The 21,483-nt window shown below is 43.0% G+C and overlaps 1 protein-coding gene across 2 annotated transcripts in view; it reads left to right on the top strand.

Moving 5' to 3' along the window:
• LOC147254197 (leucine-rich repeat and fibronectin type III domain-containing protein 1-like protein) overlaps positions 1-21,483 on the top strand; it is a 198,988-nt gene that overhangs the window by 10,546 nt on the left and 166,959 nt on the right. For both annotated transcript variants that reach the window (XM_086215782.1, XM_086215780.1), the window contains exon 3: positions 11,857-13,115. The gene's annotated coding sequence lies outside the window, so the exon portion shown is untranslated. The remainder of the gene's footprint in view (positions 1-11,856; positions 13,116-21,483) is intronic.

Below are 21,483 nucleotides of genomic sequence, written 5' to 3'. Positions count from 1 at the left end.
GCACCACCACCACTTAATGGGTTGTTCCTTTGGCCATGTTACATGACATGGATAAAATTATCTGTGTCTTCAGTGGTGAAATGCTCTGAGAGGCTCACTATCTAGCTGCTGTGTCCGTCTGCCATGTTTCTCTTGGATGTTATCACGGAGTGGGTTTTCGATTGTACAGTAAATGCTGGACTGTTGCCGCTGTCGATGAGAACATTGAAAACGAATCAAAACGGTGACACACCGAGGTGGACCTAAGCTGAAAAAAGATTGAGAACCAAGTGAACCTCGCTGGGTCACTGCAGATCATTTGATCCACAGCTAACACAAAAGGCCCTCGATGGAGCCGCTTTATCCAAGTTGTGACATTATTAGTTGTTCTATCTCCCGTTCCGTCATACGCTCTCCTTCCTCTCCTCTTGCCCCTCTTCAATTTCTATAACTCGTAGCGGTGATGTAGGTCACAATTATGCTGTCAGGTAGAAACCTGCAAAGGTCTCCCTTTAAAAAAACCTAAAATCAAAATCTTGTCAGGAGGGTCCAGATAGCTGTTTGGAACGAACATAAAAACAGACCCAGGGGCAGGAGCCTGCTGCACTGCAGCTCAGGGAGAAGATCATCAATAATGCAAGATGTCAATGGGTGTTTTTATGTACATGTAGAGTGTATTTTATGTCTCCATGCCTGCACCAGCCATAGGCCGCAGGCATTATGTTGTAGGGTTGTCATCTATTAAGGCGTTCCTTTTCTATTTTCTTCATTAATAGCTCTGGAACACCTTCATGAAATCGCTCCAAATTTGGCTCAAATATCCAAATGGATTCAAGGAAGAGCTGAAAAGATTTTGATGGCCAAAGGTCAAGGTCACTGTCACCTACATACATTAAATGTATGTGATATTTACCTTTTTTTTTCAAATAATATTTCAGGAAATACGACAGACAAAAAGACAGACTAAAAAACAACCCTGCAGCTTATCATGATGCTGATGTGAGGACACAAAAGAGCATCAGAGGAGAAAGCTCACGCAGCCAAAAGGGAAACGAGGAACTAATTTTCATATTAAAGAAAATGTAAGAGAATTAGCAACAGAAACAGAAGGTTGACAGTGGGATGACAGAGAAATGAGCCGTAACGGTAGACATGAGAGCGGAAAATGAATAAAACTTTCCCAGGATCCATCTCCCCAAAACATCATCTCATGAAAATACCACAGCAGATTGGAACTGAGAGTCTGAGCAGCGAACTGTTGTCTGTTCTGTCCCGCCATCTGCTTTTTACATTCCTCATAAGTCCTGAAACCTGTTAGGTCTCCCATTTCTCCCTGTGAACTCAAGACTTTCCTCTTTAACCTGTTTTCTCTTTCCATCATCCTCTGTCTCACCTCAACGTGCTTACACTTTTGTTTATTTGATCCTCATACTTATTCATACACACACACACACACACACACACACAAACACACACAAGCAGACAGGCCAGTGTAGCAGATGCAGTTGACGTTCTGCACCATCGAAGCATAACAGTGTAGTTAGCCTGCTTGGCATGAAACAGAAAGCCTCAGCACGGAACAGAACCGAGCACAGCAGGGCTGAGGGCTCTGCAGAGCAGCAGGGGCATCTCACATACTCGTCACGTTGTAAGTTCAATATCGCTGTACATTATTAGCCCTCTTTTTCCTCTCACACCTGTTTTGTCTCAGTCTTTCATCACGTCTATTCCAGTCAGGATAAAGACTTAAGAAGGTGGAAACTACAAAAATACCGTATCACCTTTTAAAGCTTGATCTAAAAGCTTCATAATGTTTATAGCTCTATAAAGTCATTTTGATACAGGCCTAAATTTAAATGGAGTTGCAACGATAGAGCTTGACAGTGACCACCTGTAAAATTCTCACCCCCCCCCCCCCACACTGATATTTGAGAAAATCTTTAATTTAATGTGTTTAATCCTAGAAACTTAACCCAAAAAAGCGGAACTGGACAAAATGCAGAAGCCCATAGGGAATTGGCTCCACCAACCAAAATCCTGCTCTGTGAGATCACAAATGAAACCAGGTAGCTATAGTTACACTGTGTTTGACAGAGTAAGTTTATAACAAGTAGCCAAACAGTCCCACTCGTCAAAACAAAAGCAGAGCACACCAGGCCACACAGCGGTTAATTTACCTGTTGCTCATTGCAATTACGATGGCAAATGGAGGGGGGCAAAACTACACAAACTATGGTTTACTTGTAGTTACGAGCATATGAAACTGCAGCTTTAACCCCTGAAGACAACAGCAGTTGCATGTAAAATAGGCTGTTAGCAAACCCCTGGACACGTCTTTCATTGGGCTAACACTGATGAAAACTGCACCTGCGGGAAAAGAATCCAAATTTTATTTAATCCGTGCGGCTTCAAAGCTGGTTGTAGCTCAAGATCTGCTCACCATGGGTCCTCATTAATCCCAAATAAAGACTTAAGCACGCAACAAATACTTGCCAACCATGTCGTGTCTGGAGTGCGCTCTTGGCACTGCTCCTTTGGCTCTGCACTGCTGATCTAACGTGCAATTCAATGCCATGCTATACCGTGACATGCTTGAACATGCCGTTTCAAGCAAAAGCACAGTGGGGCACCAATCTGTGCTAGATCACTGCATTTTGTGCTGTTTTAATCTAAAGTCAAGCATGCCATTGCCCCATCCTTTGCTTTGCTGCGCTACACTGTGCCCCGGTCTTTCATGTCGAGACGTATAGCGCCATGTCATGCTGAGCTGGGATGTGATTTTCATGGAGGTCTGTGCCATAGCTTTGCTCTACTGTCCCATGCTGTTCTCCTCTAGAGCACTGAGGGATGTAGCATTGCCAGAGTGCTCAGCTCCCCACGCTTCAGTGACTGAAACTATAACATCCCTTAATGAGCAGTTTGGAAGCCTGCCACATCCATTTCAGAGACCTGAAAATTGTTTAACAGCAACTCTATCACAGTGAACATTCATAGTGCCATAAATTTACAGTCAGTGACAAGTATGGCAAAGTTCCTAGGTGAGCTTTTTCTTTTTTTTTTTTTTTTTTAAGAGCTCTATTTCCAATGTCATCACATTTGTTGAAAATAACAGTGGCACTAAAGGTCCCTTTCAAGTTTGTAATAAGCAAAAAAAAAAAAAAAAAGGAACCAGGTGGCTGCAGGGTGTGTGTGTGTGTGTGTGTGTGTGTGTGTGTGTGTGTGTGTGTGTCTTCTTATAAACCTTTGCTCCACTGTCTAATGGGACCTCCCTTTAAAGTCATGCATTGCAGTTCAGTAAGTATCAGAGCTTTCAGCTATCACTACTAGCAGGAACTGACTGCTACTCATCTCTCTTTGTGCAAATTGCTCAAATGGTCACCTGGACAGATGTGTTGATCAAATACCTTTCAAAGTGATACTTCATGGAGATGTACTGGACTTCATTAATACTGCTCCAGATTGTGTCATTTCCTGTCAAGGCCAAAAAACCCTCTTCTATCATCAGGATCCACACTAAATCCAATCAATTTATAGATATTGTTACTATAAATATGCCTCAGGGTTTTTTTTTTCCAGAAATATCTGTAATATATCCTGTAAATATTAAATCAGGGGTAGTGTTTAAGAAATTTGCTAGATATGCTTGATCAGGAATGTGACACCAAGCCTGTGAAGCCTTTGTTAAATATAGCCTCCTCGCTCAATATCGAACCAATCAGTTCCAATAACTTTTGTGCCTATTAATCATTTAAACCCTCAAAGAGGCTTTTAAAATATAATGAATTATCCTTTTGTGGGTTTTTCCCTTGATGGTCCACCAAGTTTGGTGAAAATCGAGCTGTTTCTTTTTCTTTTTCTTTTTTAATCTAATCCTGCTGACGCCAGTGAAAAATCTCATCTGAAAAACTGAAAAACAATGTGCTTGTAGCTCATTTCAACATCATTGTTTAATCCAAGCATGCTTTCATGAATGAAATTAATACTTTTTCCTTTTTTCGTGTGTGCCTAATGGACAGCATGGGCGCAGAGAGGCTGTTTTGTTGTCGTCGAATCGTAATTGTCTAATTTGGGAAGCAGCAAATCTGCTTGCATCCAGAAAAGTGATTGAAACTGTGTCGTTACAGGTCCGCACATGCAAACGCTTGGACGAATGCATAAACAGATGACAACTCCGGACAGTAAACAGTCCTTCTGGTGTTGCATTCATAAACTTCTCCATCCGTGTAAGTTATGTTGATGGAGGGAATATCAATAATCAGTGGCAGCCTAGAAAAACACTGAATATCATAATCAGATCTATTTAATGAAGTACATCTGATCTGACACGATGACACGATATTCCTGGTGTTAAACCCCTTTCTAAGAGCCAGGGTTTTATTAAGTCAAATTGCTTTGCAGCGACTGGCAGACTTGGGTTACAGGATTAATAACCAATTACAGGTGACCCTCAAGTGCTTCACTCAGGCACCAATATATTACCACCGTGATCTTGTCTTGTCTAACATAAAACTCTCTGAAGGGAAACTCCATACTCTCTCTTCGGATTTTACTGTTCTTTTCTTACATCATTTAGCTCAATATCCATTTTCACAATCAATTTGAGGTGTAAATGGACACTAAATTTCCCCCTCAAGCAAATGGACTCACAGTTTTGCCGGTTTTCTCCCGGTGTGAGGACTTAATCTTGAGTCATGTTTATATTTATTAAAAAAAGAAACCAAACCCCCCCCCCCCCCAAAAAAAAACAACTATAGAGACAATATCAGACCTCGTTATCTGGCTAGACGCTGTAACAGCAAGACATTGTTTTTCTCATTTTATTATTTTACACACACATTCTGCACAGCAATAATCAAGATACAATCTCAGGAAAGAAACACTTGTACACACAATAATCTTCAAGGTATTGTCTTGAGATCTTTTAATCAATTTGGTCCGGCCTCGAGTTTGATCAAGTATTTTTGAAGTAGCTTGTGACACAGAAAAACAAAAAACAACAAAAAAATAAAATGCAGTATACCTAACCCCAGCAGTACTCAGTTATATTAAGGTTTAAGGTTGCTTTATTGACGTTGGAACATTTCTGAACAGTGAAATTTAGTTGGACACAGTCCGTCACACAGCAGCATAAATAGATAAATAAGAACAGAAAATGAAGAACAGGATAGAAAAAAAGAATAAAGGATAGTGCAGTGAGTCCAGCATATTGGGCATATGCCAAAGAATGTCTGTAGAATCCCTTCAAAATCTAATGTCCTGACTGTTGAGACGATCTGCTCCTGTGGGTGATGGTGTTAGCGTGAATGTTCACGGTGCTAGCCTAGCCACCGGTGGTGCTAGCCTAGCCACCGGTGGTGCTAGCCTAGCAGCGACGGATGGTCTAATGTCATTTATTGGCAAAAGCTGATTAAGTCGTAAAAAGATTGTGACCCGATATTGTTCAGTCACTAGCATTTTTGTGTGTTATGCTAAATATGCTCGCTTGAATAGAATGTTCAAGGTCCTCTTCATAAAGCTGTAGTATGGTAATTGCAGTTGTGGTTTTCTGAAGACAAACTTTTAAGTAATACAGAATAATTTATTTTGCACAGGCTTCATCTTTAGTTCTAGGCGTATGTGGCAGAATTAACGAGTTTCTCCACCTCTTCTTCATTCAGATCTCAGAAAGACCATGTTGAAAATAGACTATAGTGATTCACCAGCACTGAAGAACCAGGGCTTAACACCTTTTTTTTTTTTTCTAGGTACAAAGTGCAATAAGTAAACTATACTACATGTAGGGCTCAGTGACCTGGACTGAGCAACCCACAGTGCTCAGAATACAGAGTGGAAAAACCCCCCAAAAAACCCACTTTGTATCTTTCTCCCTGACACTCTTTCTCTGCCTGTCACTCTGTCGTGCTCACCCTATCGACTTTTCTCTTTTTTGTATCTCTTTCCCATCGCTCTCTTTCCAGCTTGAGCCCTGGGAGGTGCAGATTCTCCATCTCCTCTCTCCATCCTTGGAAGTACTCTCTGGGATTGCTTGGACACAAATATGAAGAAATTTTCAAAATCAGTTCACTTCTTTGGCAAAAAGTGAGCCCCCCCGCATCAAATACCATTCAATCTTTGGGCAGTGTGGTCAAGTTTTTGCTGTATCCACACCTTCACATAGATCACATTCAGGTCGCTTATTCCAGATTGCTGTGACCAAAGTCTGAACATGGTGAGAAAAAGTCAGTGTCTGTCCGGACTCTTTTGTGTGTCTAGCAACATAGATTTTGAAGGTATCACATGAGAAACGTTGACCGACCAGGCAAAAAAAAAATCCTCCAATTTCACAAAAAAAAAAAAGATCCTGCAAACAAATCTTAGGTAGCGAATCTTTAACGTGAATGACCAACTGTTTCCACCGCTGGCATCTTCTTGGATGAATATTGCCTTCATCTTTGGACATCAAGCAACACGCGTAGCCGGTGTTGAGGGACAATTGTAAGCAGCCCAAAGGAAATTCATTGTTTAAGACCTTTTTCCATTTTGAGCAGATGGTCAAAACAAGCTCTTCTGTGTCACAGTCTTCTGACGGCGTCTCAAACTGTTTTACACGCTCCAGCTCACCCAGTGTGCATTTGATTTGTTCTGACGCCAAATTGAATGAAAGCAGGACAAAAGTATGTGGTGATTAACGGGTTAAGGTCTGCAGAATACAGAGTGTCTAATATTTCAGCTTGTTGAGGAGAGAGAAATGATTTTCTGTTTTTTCCCTTTTACATGTTATACACAGATTACTATTTGTGGTTATTACTTTGTTCTCTCTCTCTCCCTCTCCCCCTCCCTCTCCCTCTCCCTCTCTCTGGCTCATACAGTCCCGGCCCCCTGCCTCTTTTCGGGAATAATGGACGACCATGTCATGTCTGGTGTCAAGGTCTCTACCTCTCTCTCTCTGTTGTTGCACTCCTGCTCAATCTCTCACACTGCTTCAGTGTAGTGATGGAGGACTGTGATTTGTCAGTCTCTCTCTTTGTCAGTCCATGTCGCCGTGTCTGTCTATCTGTCGGTCCCTCCTCTAATAGATGGCCACTGTGGGGTGGATGTGTCAGGAGGAGCGGTCATGTAGGCTCCATTAAACTATAACCTTGCTGCTCTGAAGGACATCCCTGTCTCTTTCCTTTAATCTATTCTCTCTCTGTGAAATAAGCAGGAACCACCACAGGTACTGTGTTACTGTCACTGTTTCAATTTGAATTTTATTAACTTGCCGTCCAATCAGAGGGAAAAAAAAATCTTTGAAGAGAACTGACAAATACAGAACTGTGATCACCATTCACTATTTTTATTCATTATTAAAGCCTCCTTTTCAAAACACCTGAAATCCACGAGGCACGTCACGTTTTCTTTTTTTTACAGTACTAATTGCTATAATTAGACAGATTTATTTAACAAGTTGCCAGCATATGGAGGGATTTACTGATCACCAGCAGCTTGCTCAGCACATACAGTATATGCTGCACAAGGTCAGTCCCCCCTGAACTTGCACAAGTCATCCAGAATTCAGGATGTAACCAGTAGCCCAAAAATAAACTGTAAGCAAATGCATATTCCTTCTGTTCTGTTGAATTTCCTCATTTCTAGCGCGTGAACCAAAAACAAACACATTGTAAACCATTTACTGAAGCTGCAGCAATGACAAATCAATGTTTGTCTTCAGCTCAGGCGGTACAGAAAATAAGCTACCCCCCTGAAAATTTGTTTAAAAAAATAATGTAAATATATAATAAACAATGTAGCATCAAGGGGATTATTGAACATATTCCAAAGAGGAGACATCGCTGAATTACACAGTCATGCATTACCGTGCGAAGAATGAGCACCTTTCAAAATGCAAATTGCTGTTTGGATTGTGTTGGTTCAAAACGTTTCTGCGGAGGAACAAAGAAAAACACACAATGCCTGATTTGTACCTGGATGTACCTCATAGCCCATACGAAAACATGCAATTTTCAATTATACAGTAACAGTTGCATGAACACCAACTTTTCAGCTCAACCTTTCACATGGAAATATGGACAGAGTGCTCTGCAACTCATCTAATTTTCTATTCCACACCTACACACTTCATCTAAATACCAGCTGTGTCAACTCAGTAGGGGAATGTAACATGAATCCACCAAAGACAGTAAAGATAACTGCTCTTCCTTAAAACACCTCGGTGGGGGGGGGGAGTCTTGTAAGATATGTTGGGGTTACTATTCAACAAAATAATAATTCAACAGCACTTCCTTGAATGTAATGAGTTGTGACAGTGCTTCGTTATTCTTGTCAATATGTTTAATCCAATAAATTCACGCCCCTGTCACAAAATCAGGTGGCCCCCAACACATTAGACTGACATGAATCACAGTCCTTCAAATTAAGACTTCAGCTCCGAAGAAGTGTCATACACGTTCTAATCGGAGGAATCTACAAGTTAGAGGCATATGACAGAAAACACTTAAGCCATAATCTATGTTTAATCCATGATGTGGCAGGGTTCTCAGGTGGTGGATCCCGTAGTGCTCTCTCCTGCAAAGACGGATATTGTCACCCTCTTAAAATAAGCACCTGAGCCATTTTTTTCCAAGTCTTTCAGAAAACACAAGGAGTTGATATAAGCAAAAAAATAAATGAATAAATAAAAGTCAAAAAATGATTTAAGCAATTCTTTTATGAAGGTGACGATATGGAAGTTACCTCCTCTTGGGGGGAGGGATATCTTCTCAATACCAGTATATCTTCAGAAGGAAATTGGATGATTAAAACTACGAAATGTGCTTCCAGGGGATAATTTGCATTCTCTTGTTCGATCGTGCTTCCACTACTACTTTTCAAGGATTCATCCGGTGATCAGCACCTCCCGACAAAGTCCTGGTGTGTGTTACCTTGCCATTTAAAGCCATCAATTAAAGAATAACACAAAGCCAAAAGCAGTAAGTGGGGTGAAAAGAACTCTTTGGTTACAAATGCTGTGCTGAGAGCAGAACAAGGCCTTGACGTGAACAGGTTTCTTAATCAACAGCTTACCTGCAGTATTAAGCAATCAATGCCACTCATCTCTCAGCCTGAAGCACTGATCTCATGTTCACCTGATTGATTGATTGCCTCATTGACTGCTTGGTGAGTACTGAACTGAGGACAGCTGTGGGAGATGGATGGCGTCGAAGCGCAGAGGGATTTGATACGTTGGATGGTGTCATTTCACAGAGGCGATCGAATATTTGAATATGGTGACAACCACGAGCCACTTGAATCTTTGTCAAATTATTTCCTTTGATCGTAAATCCCAGCATATCACAAGTACACGGCTTGCATGGCAGCAAGGGCATTTCTTCAAGTCTTGTTTCACTTGTGCCTCTAGTGGCTATTGGTGGAATTACTGCCACTACTTTACAATCCACTGTGATCCTCCTTGAGACTCTTGAACTTGTTCTTGATAGACTGTCCAGAGTCCTTCCATCACTGCAGTGATTATTTGAAGGACTCAGCTGGCACACATACCCACCATGGATACTTGGATTTAATTGAAGTGCTTGAGTTCCTGGAAAGTTTCTATTGTGTATTTTTGAGTGATGGAGCAAAGACCTGGGAGTGCACCCAGTACCACTTTTGGTGTCATTAATACCGCACAGTAAGAGGTCATAGAATTACATTTTGTCCAAAATAATACGTGGAGTCCTTTGAAATGAGGTTTTGACCATTAAAGTCGTATGCAGAGTTTAGTTAAGAGTTTCCACTTAGACAGGATTACTTAGCCAGTTATGAGTTAGCATTAACAAACAACAAAAATAGACACTGGACTTTTTTTATGCAACTTAAACCAGTAAGTTGTGTCGGGTTCATGGATGTGTACATGCAGAAGCTGGAGGTAGAATCAGGAACACGGAGGAGGAGGAGGAAGCTATTTGAGGCTTTTCTTCCACAGCGGTTAATTAAAAGCATTACCACTAGGATGGTGTTCGAGTGTGACTCAGCTCGGCGCCGTCAGATGTTGCTAAATGTCATAGCTTTGACAAGATATTTGTCACACCTGTGTACTGTACGCTGCTGTGTGTACTAGACAACAAATTACTTGATATTTTGACAATTTCATGATGGGTAAATTCCCTTTACGTCAACAAACCCTCTCCCACCCAACAACTCATGTTTAATCTCTTTCAACTATCATATTTCTCTCATTTTATTTCCCCTTCTTTAGTGTTTACTCGGTATGCGTCTCCTCTCTCTGGACCAAACACACTTGTCCTCTTTATAACTCAGTCAACCAATTTAATGCGCCGTGCCCTTTTCACCTCTTCCTCGACACATGCCTGTTCTCCAAATTAGGTGACATGGAAAGAGGACATAAAAAAATCAAATGTGCCAGAGCTGAGTGGTGCACAGAAACATGCGCGTTTGACTTATCTGTTATTTTCTGATGTAGATTCCCAAAGAGAACAACCACGCAGGGGAATGACAAGAAACACACTTTGGAAAGGTGCAGGGAGGGTAGGAGGCATGCACGGGGGAGAGGTAGTTATGAGAGAGGTGATGGTGTGGAGAGGGGCGGAGCAGGAGTAATGCTATGTGAGATAAGTGTGTTTGCAAGAGAGAGAGAGAGGAGAGTTGGAGTGGGAGAGATCAGAGCATGTTGAGAGGAGCTTTTGGCTTTTCTCTTTTCGGATCAAGCTTGTTCTGGCCTTGCGCTGCTGAATCCATCCACAGCAACTGTCCGTGGTGCTGAATCGGCTGGGCTGTCTGCCCTCTCTCTTCATCTCCTTTCCCTCTCTCTCTCACACTTTCTCTGACTTTCTTTCAAAGTGTCGGACGCGGTTATTGTTTGATGGATTATCTATCGTACAAAATATCAGATAATTGTCAGAAATGCCAATCACATTTCCACACAAGCACCAGGTCTGATTCTCGCTGTCGTACAAATGTATTCAATTTAGAGTGATCAGAGAAAATGAGTTAATCCTCACATTCAGGAAGCTGCAAATGAGAAGATTCAAGCAATTTCTACTCAATAAATGTCTTTGGAGGGGAAAAAAAGACCCAGGTTTTCTTGCCCTGACTGGCAAATAAAGCAATGCTGCTGCAGGTTCATTGACATCTAATCATAAACAAAAAATGACCTTTGCTGAAATAAACATACATAAAATCCCCACTTCCAACTGTTCCACCATCCACATTTACACAAACTGATTTGATTGACCTTAAGCCAGTACAATAGAGGTTTTATATTTTGATGAGGTAACAAAATATGAAGCTGAAGAACATAATTGCCTACTTACTCCCCCTAGTGGTTAGTACGGTTTTCCTAAGTTTTTTTTTTTTTTCCAAGAGTGAGTCATGTTGAATAGGTAGCCATTGAGAAAACAAGCTTTCTCATGATTACTCACCCAATGTTTTCCATGAAAATGGGAAGAATATATCAGTTACATGGGAGAGCTCCCATAGACAAACTATATTATGTATATGAAATGTGTAGGTAACATTTGTATCATGTTAGCAAACAGCTGGCTTCATGTGTTGGGGTGCATGATTGGCCCAAGTCCCTGTTAATCAGCTTTTTCGGGTGATGGTTATGGGGAACTGTAGTCACAGCACCAGCAGTCTGCCTTAAGATAATTATAGACTTTTAAAATAAATCGTCTGGCAATTACTTCAATAATTCATGAAATGTATGTGTGATGAACATTAATACGATTTTTTAATTTGTATTTCAATTGCTGAGAAAGTTGGGATAAAATCATTGCAACTATACATTACTACTGTACATGCTATAATCTCACGGCCCTCGTAAGGGCCCCGGCCCTTACTTTGAGAACGCCATGCTGTCTGTGCCATGACAGACTGTAACATATCAGCTTCTTCTCTCAGGCGGAGGCAGACGCCCTGGGAAAGGCAGCTCTCGCATCCATCAGCTATTAGCATGTAGTAATCCCGAAGCAGCTGCTTGTCAATAGCCGGAGCAGGACACGGATACAGCGGCGAGCAGACAGACAGGATTGGAGCTGGTAGGCGTGCGTATCGCCTCCCGGGACAAACCGCCGCACAGTGTGAAAGTAACTGCAGGAGGGGCGGGAGATGCTGGCTGTGGAGGATCGCAGCGCTTTTTAACGACACTGGGGAAAAAAGAGAGGAACATGAAGGATTTGATGCTGTTTTGTAGCGCGATGTATCGCCTCTTTCTCGCTTGGAAGCTCGTTTTCTGACCCACTGTGGATCACGGACAGCTCTGTCAATAGGCTGCCATCCTCCCGGCAGCACGCCTCGATCCTCCGGCGCTCCTCCAAGGAGAGGACGACGCAGAGATAAGAGGTCAAGACAAAGTCACTTCAGAGGCGCAAAGAGGGCAACGACTCTTCACTCGTGTATTATTCGCAGCTTTTACTCTTTACCACTCAACTGCTTACCTGTGGAAGACGGATAAACATCTACCGAAAGCAAACAAAAAGAAAAACAAAATCGTTATCGCTCCAGCTGAGAAGTGCTGGTGAAAGAGCAGCGGAGGAGTGAAGTGTGGCGTTGGGGCTTGGATGCCATGAAGATGGGCGCAAAGAGCACCCACGGGGCAGTTTAGGTGCACACCAACTCAACCCGGTTTTCAGCAGACAGATTGCCTTGCCACAACTCAACCAAGCAGTCGGTCCCGGCGATATTAACCCCTCAAGGTTGTCTCTTTTCCTTTAAATGACCGATTAACGGAGACAACGTGGGGAGCTTGTATGTGGAGACCAAATGAGTGCGCAACGCGGCGGTGCGCCGGTTTAACGGCGTTTCCTCCCTCCTCACAGACCTGTCCCGGTGGATCTCTATTAGTGGATGGTGGATTTCAGTCTTCGGTAACTGTCCCGGGCTTTTCGTTTCAACTCAACGGGAACTAAATATATTGAAACGCCTCGCTTTGCCCCTCCAAATCTCCTAAAGCTTCGGAGCGCAGACCAAGAAGAGGAGAGGGGGGAAAAAAAGTGGACATGGTTTCGGATTTGAAAATGTCTCGGAGCAGGAGTTGGATTATTGTATAAAGGCCTGTTCTTTTCTGAGAGGAGTTCTGCACCTGCTTGGACAAGAAGAGGAGATAACCGGAGAAAAAAGCCTCTGTCTTGAACCTGCGAGGAGCAGAGGGAGACGTGCAGGTACGACAGCCTCTTTATCTACTTTTATCGTCTGTCCCAGTGTCCCCCTCCTCTCCTCTCCTCTCCTCTCCTCTCCTCTCCTCCCTCCATCACTCTCCGATTTCTGTATCTTCTCGTTTACTGGTCCCACATCGTTGATGACAGGTTGTAATTTTCGAGGAGCAGAGTTGAACACACACACGCGCGCGCGCGCGCACACACACAGAGGGAAATGAAGGCAGATGGAGAGATAATGGCGCTGGTGTTTTCTCTCCCATATGATCTGGAGACGATGATATCCTTTTTCTAGATTAAAGACAGAAGAGAAGTAGGGCAGGGGAGAGCAGGGGCTGCTGATGGGGGGGGGGCGTGTGAAGAAATAGGTTTAAAGCGGATGAGGAGATGAGATAAGGTCAGGGATGGGATAAGATAGTAGACGTGCAGGTGGACAAAAGAGCATGGGAGAGGGGAGGAGAGGGGGAGAGTTCGGGGGAGAGCAAAGATGGCAGTGAATGAAGTAAGTTGGGGGGGGTTGACTGGCGAGGAGGAAAAGGAGGTAAGAGCACAGGAGAGGGGAGACAGGGGGGACTTCTAGTTGGAGGGAGAGGGCAGAGGAGGCAGGTGATGAGATAGGATAGGGAGAGGCAGCATGGAGGAGAGGAGATGGCCTGGATGATACGAAAGAGGTGTTTACAGGAAGGGGAGAGAACATAATGGTAGGTGAGAGAGAGAGATAAAGAGAGAGAGCTGCTGAAAAGTAGAGTAGGTTAAAAAAAAACAGGGCAAAGAGGAACAAAGCCTGGAAAACAGGAGAGAAATGATAAAGAGAGGAAGAGCAGGTGGTGCAGCTGGTCTTAAAATGATCCTGTAAGAAGTAGATCTCTAACAATAGGATGCTGGAGGCCAAGTGTAGAATCCTCCAGCAGCGCTCTGCGGTAGCTACTATATGATATTATCCAATGGATTGCTGCGTAATGGCTGTTGCTGCACCACAGAGACAGCGAGGCAGACGCAGACAGAAATGGGGAAACCATAAAGCTGTGCGAGGGGAGTGCACATGCAAGCCAACGCTCTGTTGTCTCATCACTTCTTCTTTACCTGGTTGATGCCCCGACTACCCCAATTTGCATTTTGATTGGCTTTCGCAACAACTTTAACCTACTTTGAAACACGTGAGATTAAGGGGGAAGTAACTCGCTGGTTTTGCCGTTTCTGTCCTCAAACGTGTATACTCCCAGCTTAGTTGAGCCCCCTTTGAAACAATACTTGTCTTTCTGTTCTTCCTTCAGTCTGTGTGTCGTGCTCGTACAGGCACATCATGTTTGCATGTGGCTCGAATATAGCAAACCAGTGGCTCAGTCCCTTGTGAGCTGTTGATTCCTTACACATCAGTCTGAATGCACATCATCATAGAAGGCGAAGTCTCAATTCATGGGCTACATATGAAGAGATATGAGGAGCCCTGCAGGAGCTCAGCTCTCTTACGCCTGGTGCAAAACGGCACATGGCAAGTGTTAGGTTGAGCGAGTTTGCAACCAATGAAGTTGTGCCTTTTACACCTAGCAGCCACACTTGGTCTTACAGAGGTGTATTTATGCACGTCGATGTTGCATTCTGATGCACACATCAGCCGTTTGTTCCACTGACCAACCTAACAAAGCTCTTAAGTCACAGTAGTTTTTCCTGCCATTTAAAGGGCGAAAGATGTAACAATGCACATTTGTTCTGTTTAACACACACACACACACTCATACACACACATACACGGTGCACAGCAACACAAACTTGCAAAACATCACAACTAACGTGAAAGATAAGATGTGTAAATCCCATTTGCTTCACCTGAGCTGTGGTGGATTTCTGCTGCTACCATTCATGGTTTAATTAGTGCATCTTCTCATTAAGAGGCTGCGTGCATTTACTCATGACACACACAGTGGCAGCGCGTCACTTAAAGGTTACAAACGTGTGTGTGTCGAGAGCGTTCTTGGTGTTGGTACTACAAAGCGGGATTAGAGGGATAGTGGGGTGACCCCAGGGGTTTTTCGGTACCATGAAGATGGTTGACTTTTCCATGGAGTACATCATGCTAACGGCTCGGCAGCGAGGCACAAGGTAAGAGTAGAGGTTGGGACACATACAAGCACAGCCTCCCAACCAATCACATCTATCACCAGTCCGAGAGAATCTCGGGGAATGCTGGAGAGTTTTAGGAGAAAGAAATCCATTCATACTGATTATTTTCAGTTTACGGTTTGTGGAATCGTGTAGCCAGTGAAACAAATTCGGGTTGAACCCCAGCAGTCTCACTGACTGTGTCTTCATAATTGCCACATTTATATATGCTGTGGATGATGCAGAGGACATAATGAAAAATACGGTCGGCTGAATGATCTAATGCAAGCAGAGAATTGAAGAGTCAACCAAAATATATTTAATCCCATTCACGGGTAACTGAAACGTCTACCTATTTTATTTCTTACAGCAAAATCTGCTGATATCCGCATGTCTCTAGCTACAAGTTATTTTTTTTAATTCTACGTAACTTTGAGTAAGGAGGCAGCCCTGATGTGGAGACTAAATCACAGCGGCTTCATGTGAACCTGTGTGTTTAACTCTGGCAGGGTCGCAGCTGAAAAGAATGATGCTAATATTGATTTATACACCATAATCATAATCGTCATCCATTCACTTGATGGCATTCACAGGTGATGTAGTTTGAGCTCTACATCTACTTGTGTCTCAATGGTGGACGTTGCGCGTATTCACACAGTTGACTGTAGAGGTGGACCATATGGGTTTTTCTAAAGCCGATGCCGATACCGATATTTAGAAGTCAGAGTCAGCCGATGGCCGATATGAGCTGCCGATTTTTTTGGGCCGATTTTTAGGGCCGATACGCTATCGTATTGTCCTTAATTGGCATGCTAAAATATCATACTAATAAGAGGACGCACAACACTTGTGTGTGTGTGTGAGTGAGTGAGTGAGTGAGAGAGAGAGAGAGACCCTCGCTGCCTCGCTGTTACACAGTGACATTACTCGGAAATATGACGCGTTTAACGCGAACGCGTTAAGGTCAAGTTTTGGTCGAGAAAATAAGGGAATGCCCGATGCCGACCGGGGGGGGGGTGGACGCGCGACGCACGGCTCGCTACTTCTTATAATGCGCGTTGTTTGGGGGGGGCTTTATTCATTATAGTGAGAGGGCGGGCGGTGGGTGGTGACCGAGGCAATGTTTCTGTTCATTACACGGACCGCGGACTAGATACTCCGCCCTGGCTACTGCTGGTGGTAATTTCGCAAGGCTAGTGACGGAATTCAGTTTGGAGAGGCACTAGAATGTTTTTATTTTTAATAATACGGGAGATTTACGGGAAAATACTAATACGGGAGGAGGGCGGGAAAGAGGGGTGAAATACGGTAGTTTCCGGCCAGAACGGGAGACTTGACAGCTATGAGCTAGCAACGTTTCATTTTGAGCAGAAAATGCTATTTGTTTTTACTTTCGCTAAATGAAGCAACAGATTACAATTTATAATGAGAGCAAATATATGACTTTAGGACATTGGAATATAAGAATTGAAGCCTTACCTGTTGGCCCTCTGGTTCTGAATGAACAGCGCTGCGCCGGGTCGTAAATAGCTGCCCGCAGATGTGCCTGACTGAAAATCGGCGCAACCAAATTAAATAATCAGCCGATGCCGATTTACTAAAAAAATAGCAAAAATCGGCCGATTTAATCGGCCGGCCGATCGATCGGTTGACCATTAGTTGACTGCTGCTAGCTCTCCTGCTTTGCTTCTTGGAAATCTGTGTGGCTACGGATCCCCTGACCAAAAAAAAAAAGAAAAAAAAAAAAGTAACCCGAATAACAAAGGTTGATCATAACCTATTTGATGCTGGATTGGACCCTTGATCTTTGATCACAACCCCATTTGTACCATGAAAAGCTCAAAGCTCGCAGCTTTGTAAAGCTCAAATACTGACTGTTCTTTCGAGATTGAAGTCAGGGCTTCAAACATGGCAAATACAGCCAAAGAAGATTGCAGTTTGATTTTCATTCCACCAGCCAACTGAGCAACCAACCCAAAAATAAATTTCAATCATCTGGTTGTGGAATGTGCAGTAATGAGCTGGGTTTTGGATTTGTGAAATCAGCTGGGTTATTGACATCTCATGTGTAAACACACTCACTGATCAATGAAAGTGAAGATTTTCAAAGCAAATGCTCCCAAGAATTTTGGCGATGGTGAAGTTAGAAATGAATGGTGTTTAAATCTTTAAAATGTAAAGAATTATTGTTTTATTCAGATAAAAGAATGTCATTATTTTTGCTGGGATATTGTATTATTTACTTATTTTTTGTTATTGTGAAGCGGTTCAATGCAGCTCAAAACCAAATCAGTTTGTCTTGTAGCACAACACAGTAAAATGCACTACAAGTCATTTGGGGAACTTGATTAAAGAAGTTCTCTCGTGCACAGCTCGGGAAAGGTGGGTGTTTCTGCAGAGTGGAGGGACGGAGACTTACTTGACCCTGGTTTCCAATAAACTCAGGCTCTGACTCTGAGTTTTAGGCTGAAGGTTTCAGAGGGATAACAGTCTCACAAACTGCTCATCATCTTCATGAACAGAGCAGTCATGTGGAGCTCTGTCCTGTCACTCAGGCAGCTGCCTGAAATTGACAAATGGGAAAGACTGAATTTAAACTGAGTGTGACAGAGGCAGGAGATTGATGGGCAACGGCAGTTAACAATTAAAAAGTGAGAACACTTCACCCAGCAGCTCACTTTATCATGTTTACGGTGCACTGAACTGTGTTGTGTTGGGTCACAGAAGGTCAGAAGAAGGTGCCTTGGAGAATAGAGGGGATAAAAGCTCAGTTTACACTTGGTTTTAAGCTTTATCTCAAACTATCAGATGAGAATGCCATTAAACTGCATCCTGCACTCGCTTACCAATCAAGCCTAAAAACAGCACAGAATTGAGTGTCTGTGAATCATCTTACAGCTTTTTCTTACACCCCAAAATAATTGGTTTTGGAAGCCTCACCCTTCGATTTTGAAACACAACAAAGCATAGTTTGGCAGAGAAGAACTTCTTGTCCAAAGTACAGCCATTTCCTAACAGATATTACGATAAATGAGGGCCACGGTGATCCCGTCACTCAAGCCAGTTCCTGAGGTGATGTGGTGATGTATCACAGGAGGTTGAGTGCCTCTGCAGTTGAACTGAATAGAGCTGGCAAACAATATGCTGGTATGAATCGAATCAGGAGCTTTAAGTCACAGAAGGAAGTAGCATTCAAGAAAATACAAATATAACACACAAGAACAATCTTAAGGGCTTTCCACAAAAGAAAAAACTAAATAAAAAACAAGATAGTTTGTTGTTTTCATGTGGAAACCCCTGTATGTAAAGCAAATCTGGTCCTTCACTGTCCAAAAACAGACTGCCATGAATATTGTGCGCTGGGCCCTTTTGGCCTTGTAGTGCAAGTGACAGAAGCGGCAATAAAATGCAAACGCACGGTCAGTTTTGACACCTCACAGGTGTAACTGGCCCCACATTAGTTGTGATACGATCACCCAAGACGCAGTCTGATAACCAAACATGGTGGAGAATAATAAAGGCAGTCCAGCTTTACTTTGGCTTCTTATTGGCGTCCCATTATCTCTGATTGGTTCTACAGTTTAATGTCATAATAGATTAAATAATAGATGATAGCGCTGTGGGTCTGCCAGATGGCACTGTGTAATTCCAACTCATTTTTGATCAGCTATAGGAGAGATAAACCACTATCTGGTCTAACTTTGAACAATCAAGTCCTCTATTTTGGCACCATGTAGAACACATCTCTTTCTGTCAATGTCAGGCTGAATAATGAAGCTGCATATTCTGGAGGAGTGTGAGTCGAATTGATTGATGTGTTTGTATGGGAAAGAGAGAGAGAGAGAGAGAGAGAGAGAGAGAGAGAGAGAGAGAGAGAGAGAAGGATAGAAAAGAAAGAAGTAGGAGAAATGGAACCACACGGCGAAACTCAATGAATTTCAGAGGGAGAAGGAAAATAGTGTCCCTGCTGTGTGGAAGTGATGTATGGGTGTGCAGGTACAGGCGAGGCTCATATTAGCGCCTTCAGTGGTGCTCCTAATGCTGTTAGAACATCAGCTGAATGTGCATTTATTTACACGTTGATATTTCAACGTATTTCCGAATGCATTACACAAAACCTTGAACTGGATTGTTGGTGGCTGCAGTAATGGACAAATTATTGTAAGACAGACAGAGGCAGGAATGATGAGAGGCATGCAAGGATGACTTAAGAGAAAAGGCAGTAGTGAACAAAAAAGTACATGGAAGACTGCAGTCTGTTGGGAATAATTGAACTTTATTCAACAAGACAGGTCAATTAAGAGCAAATGTTTGGATGGTGAAGACAGAAGCCATGGAAGGAGAGTAAGATATATATAGAGGAGTGGGATGAGGGGAGGAACGCTTGAGAAAGCTCAGTGAGGGGGGGCGGTGGTAATGAGGGAGAGGATTAGGAGAGTAAAAGAGGAAGAAAGGTTGAGCAATGAAGGAAAAAAAGGAGATAAGCATAAGGTGAGAATATTTAGCGATGAAGTTAAATGAGTTAAGACTGTGATATGGCAGCACGCTGTTTTAATATCCAAAATATGTCTCCGTGATGTTCTCAAAAAAGCAGCATGCTGTCCACTACAGTAGGGGTTTAAATGTCAACCGTGCGTGTGTGCATGCATGCGTGTGTTGCAACAGATGCTGGTTTCGTGGCGCAATTCCATCTCACCAGGGAAGAGCGGGTGAGAGATGCTGCTGAAACAGAGAGGTGAAGAGGAGAGGGGGGTTGATGCAGAGAGAGAGGGGTGGAGAGAGAGAGGGAGAGATGTACTGAATGCCAAGCGGCCTGGTATTAGAATGGTGCTGTGTTGAGGGGGCAGGCCGAGGGATGTATTACTGCTCAGCTGAAACCACAGCATCCTCTCAGTTTCCAAAATCCATCTCGGGGGGGGGGGGGGGGGGGGGGCAACAATTTTACCATCCTCCTCCCTCTACAAAAGACAGAGATTTTTGTTCGTGTAATCACTTTGTCATCTCTGCTGATTATTTTGAATATGTAAACACAAAAGAAATAAAAAAGTGTTCCAGAAAAATGAATAATCTTTCTGAGTGAGAACGCTGCGAACTGCAAAACTGCTGCAACATATCGCACACACATATAGCACTTGTTCATGTTCAGGTGCTTTTAAAAGTGCTTGTTTCTGGATTCAGATTGTTTATTAGCAGCAGCACTGCGACTCAAAAGATTCACATTAACTTTCTTGCAGGCCGAGAGGATTTTGGGATGCTAAAACTGAACAGAGCACATTGTTGAGTTGCACATGACAAAGCTGAATTGCTACAAATAGTTGAAGTCATTGAGATTCAAGATGTAGCTCATTTCTGTAAGGTATTTGAGTTTAAAGGCTGTCCAAATTCACACGAGCCAGAGTCAGAGAGCGGACCAGAGAAAGGATAGCTCGGAATCCGCTGGGAAAGTGGTGGTGTCGTGGTGGAAGTGAAGAGAGAGACCTGCTGCTATAGCTGTGATCTGCAGCAGTGATAAGAAAAAGAAATACACACCACAAATGTGTGTCACGGCATCAGCTGGTTTCACCCGACTGTGATGGAGATGTTCCTTCATGTTGATAAAAAAATGAACTAGTGGACCAGAGGGACACACATGGAAAACTGGTCACTAAATGAGTGTGTGTGTTGCATCCAATGAGGCTGTCACGTAGTGATATTAACAACTGGTCGGTGGCCAAAAATTAAAAAAAAAAAAGTCTAAGGTGCGTGGCAGTAGACTGATTAACATCTAAGCTGGGTTTGTATTTGTGGAGGGAAATTACTGCACAAAAAGAATGGAAGAGCGAGGGCAGAAAGTCGACAGCCTCAAACGAGGAAGATACACTCAAACTGTAGCTCAGAAAATCAGGGCAAGAAACTTGATGTGATTCCAGGCGTGTAGTTTTGGTCCCTCACAGCCAGACAGTAATCTAAACCTCACACCAGCGGGCAAGGAACCACATGCAGGTGTCATACAGCGAACAAATAAATTCTGCCATAATCCGATATTTCAATGTTTTTTAACGGCACACTTTGTTTATCAGAAAAAAATTATTCAGTGGTTGGCGTGTCTCATTAGCTCACTTCCATTACAGATTTCCTTGTGTGAGTGTGTGTGTATCACTCAGTCGGTCTGCATCCATGTGTAACAGCACCTCTTTCCTCTCTCATCTGTAATCGTCATGGTCTGGGGTGACAGAACAGACCTGACAAGCGAACCCGGATAGTCAGTGGAGATGGATTGAAGGGGAGTGTGCGC

Source organism: Aulostomus chinensis, chromosome 10, assembly GCF_037954235.1.
Source record: "Aulostomus chinensis isolate RoL2024-O1b breed Wild chromosome 10, RoL_Achi_v1.0, whole genome shotgun sequence".
Classification (NCBI taxonomy): domain Eukaryota; kingdom Metazoa; phylum Chordata; class Actinopteri; order Syngnathiformes; family Aulostomidae; genus Aulostomus; species Aulostomus chinensis.
Note: the sequence above shows the minus strand (reverse complement) of the source record. Positions and strands in the feature narration are given on the sequence as shown.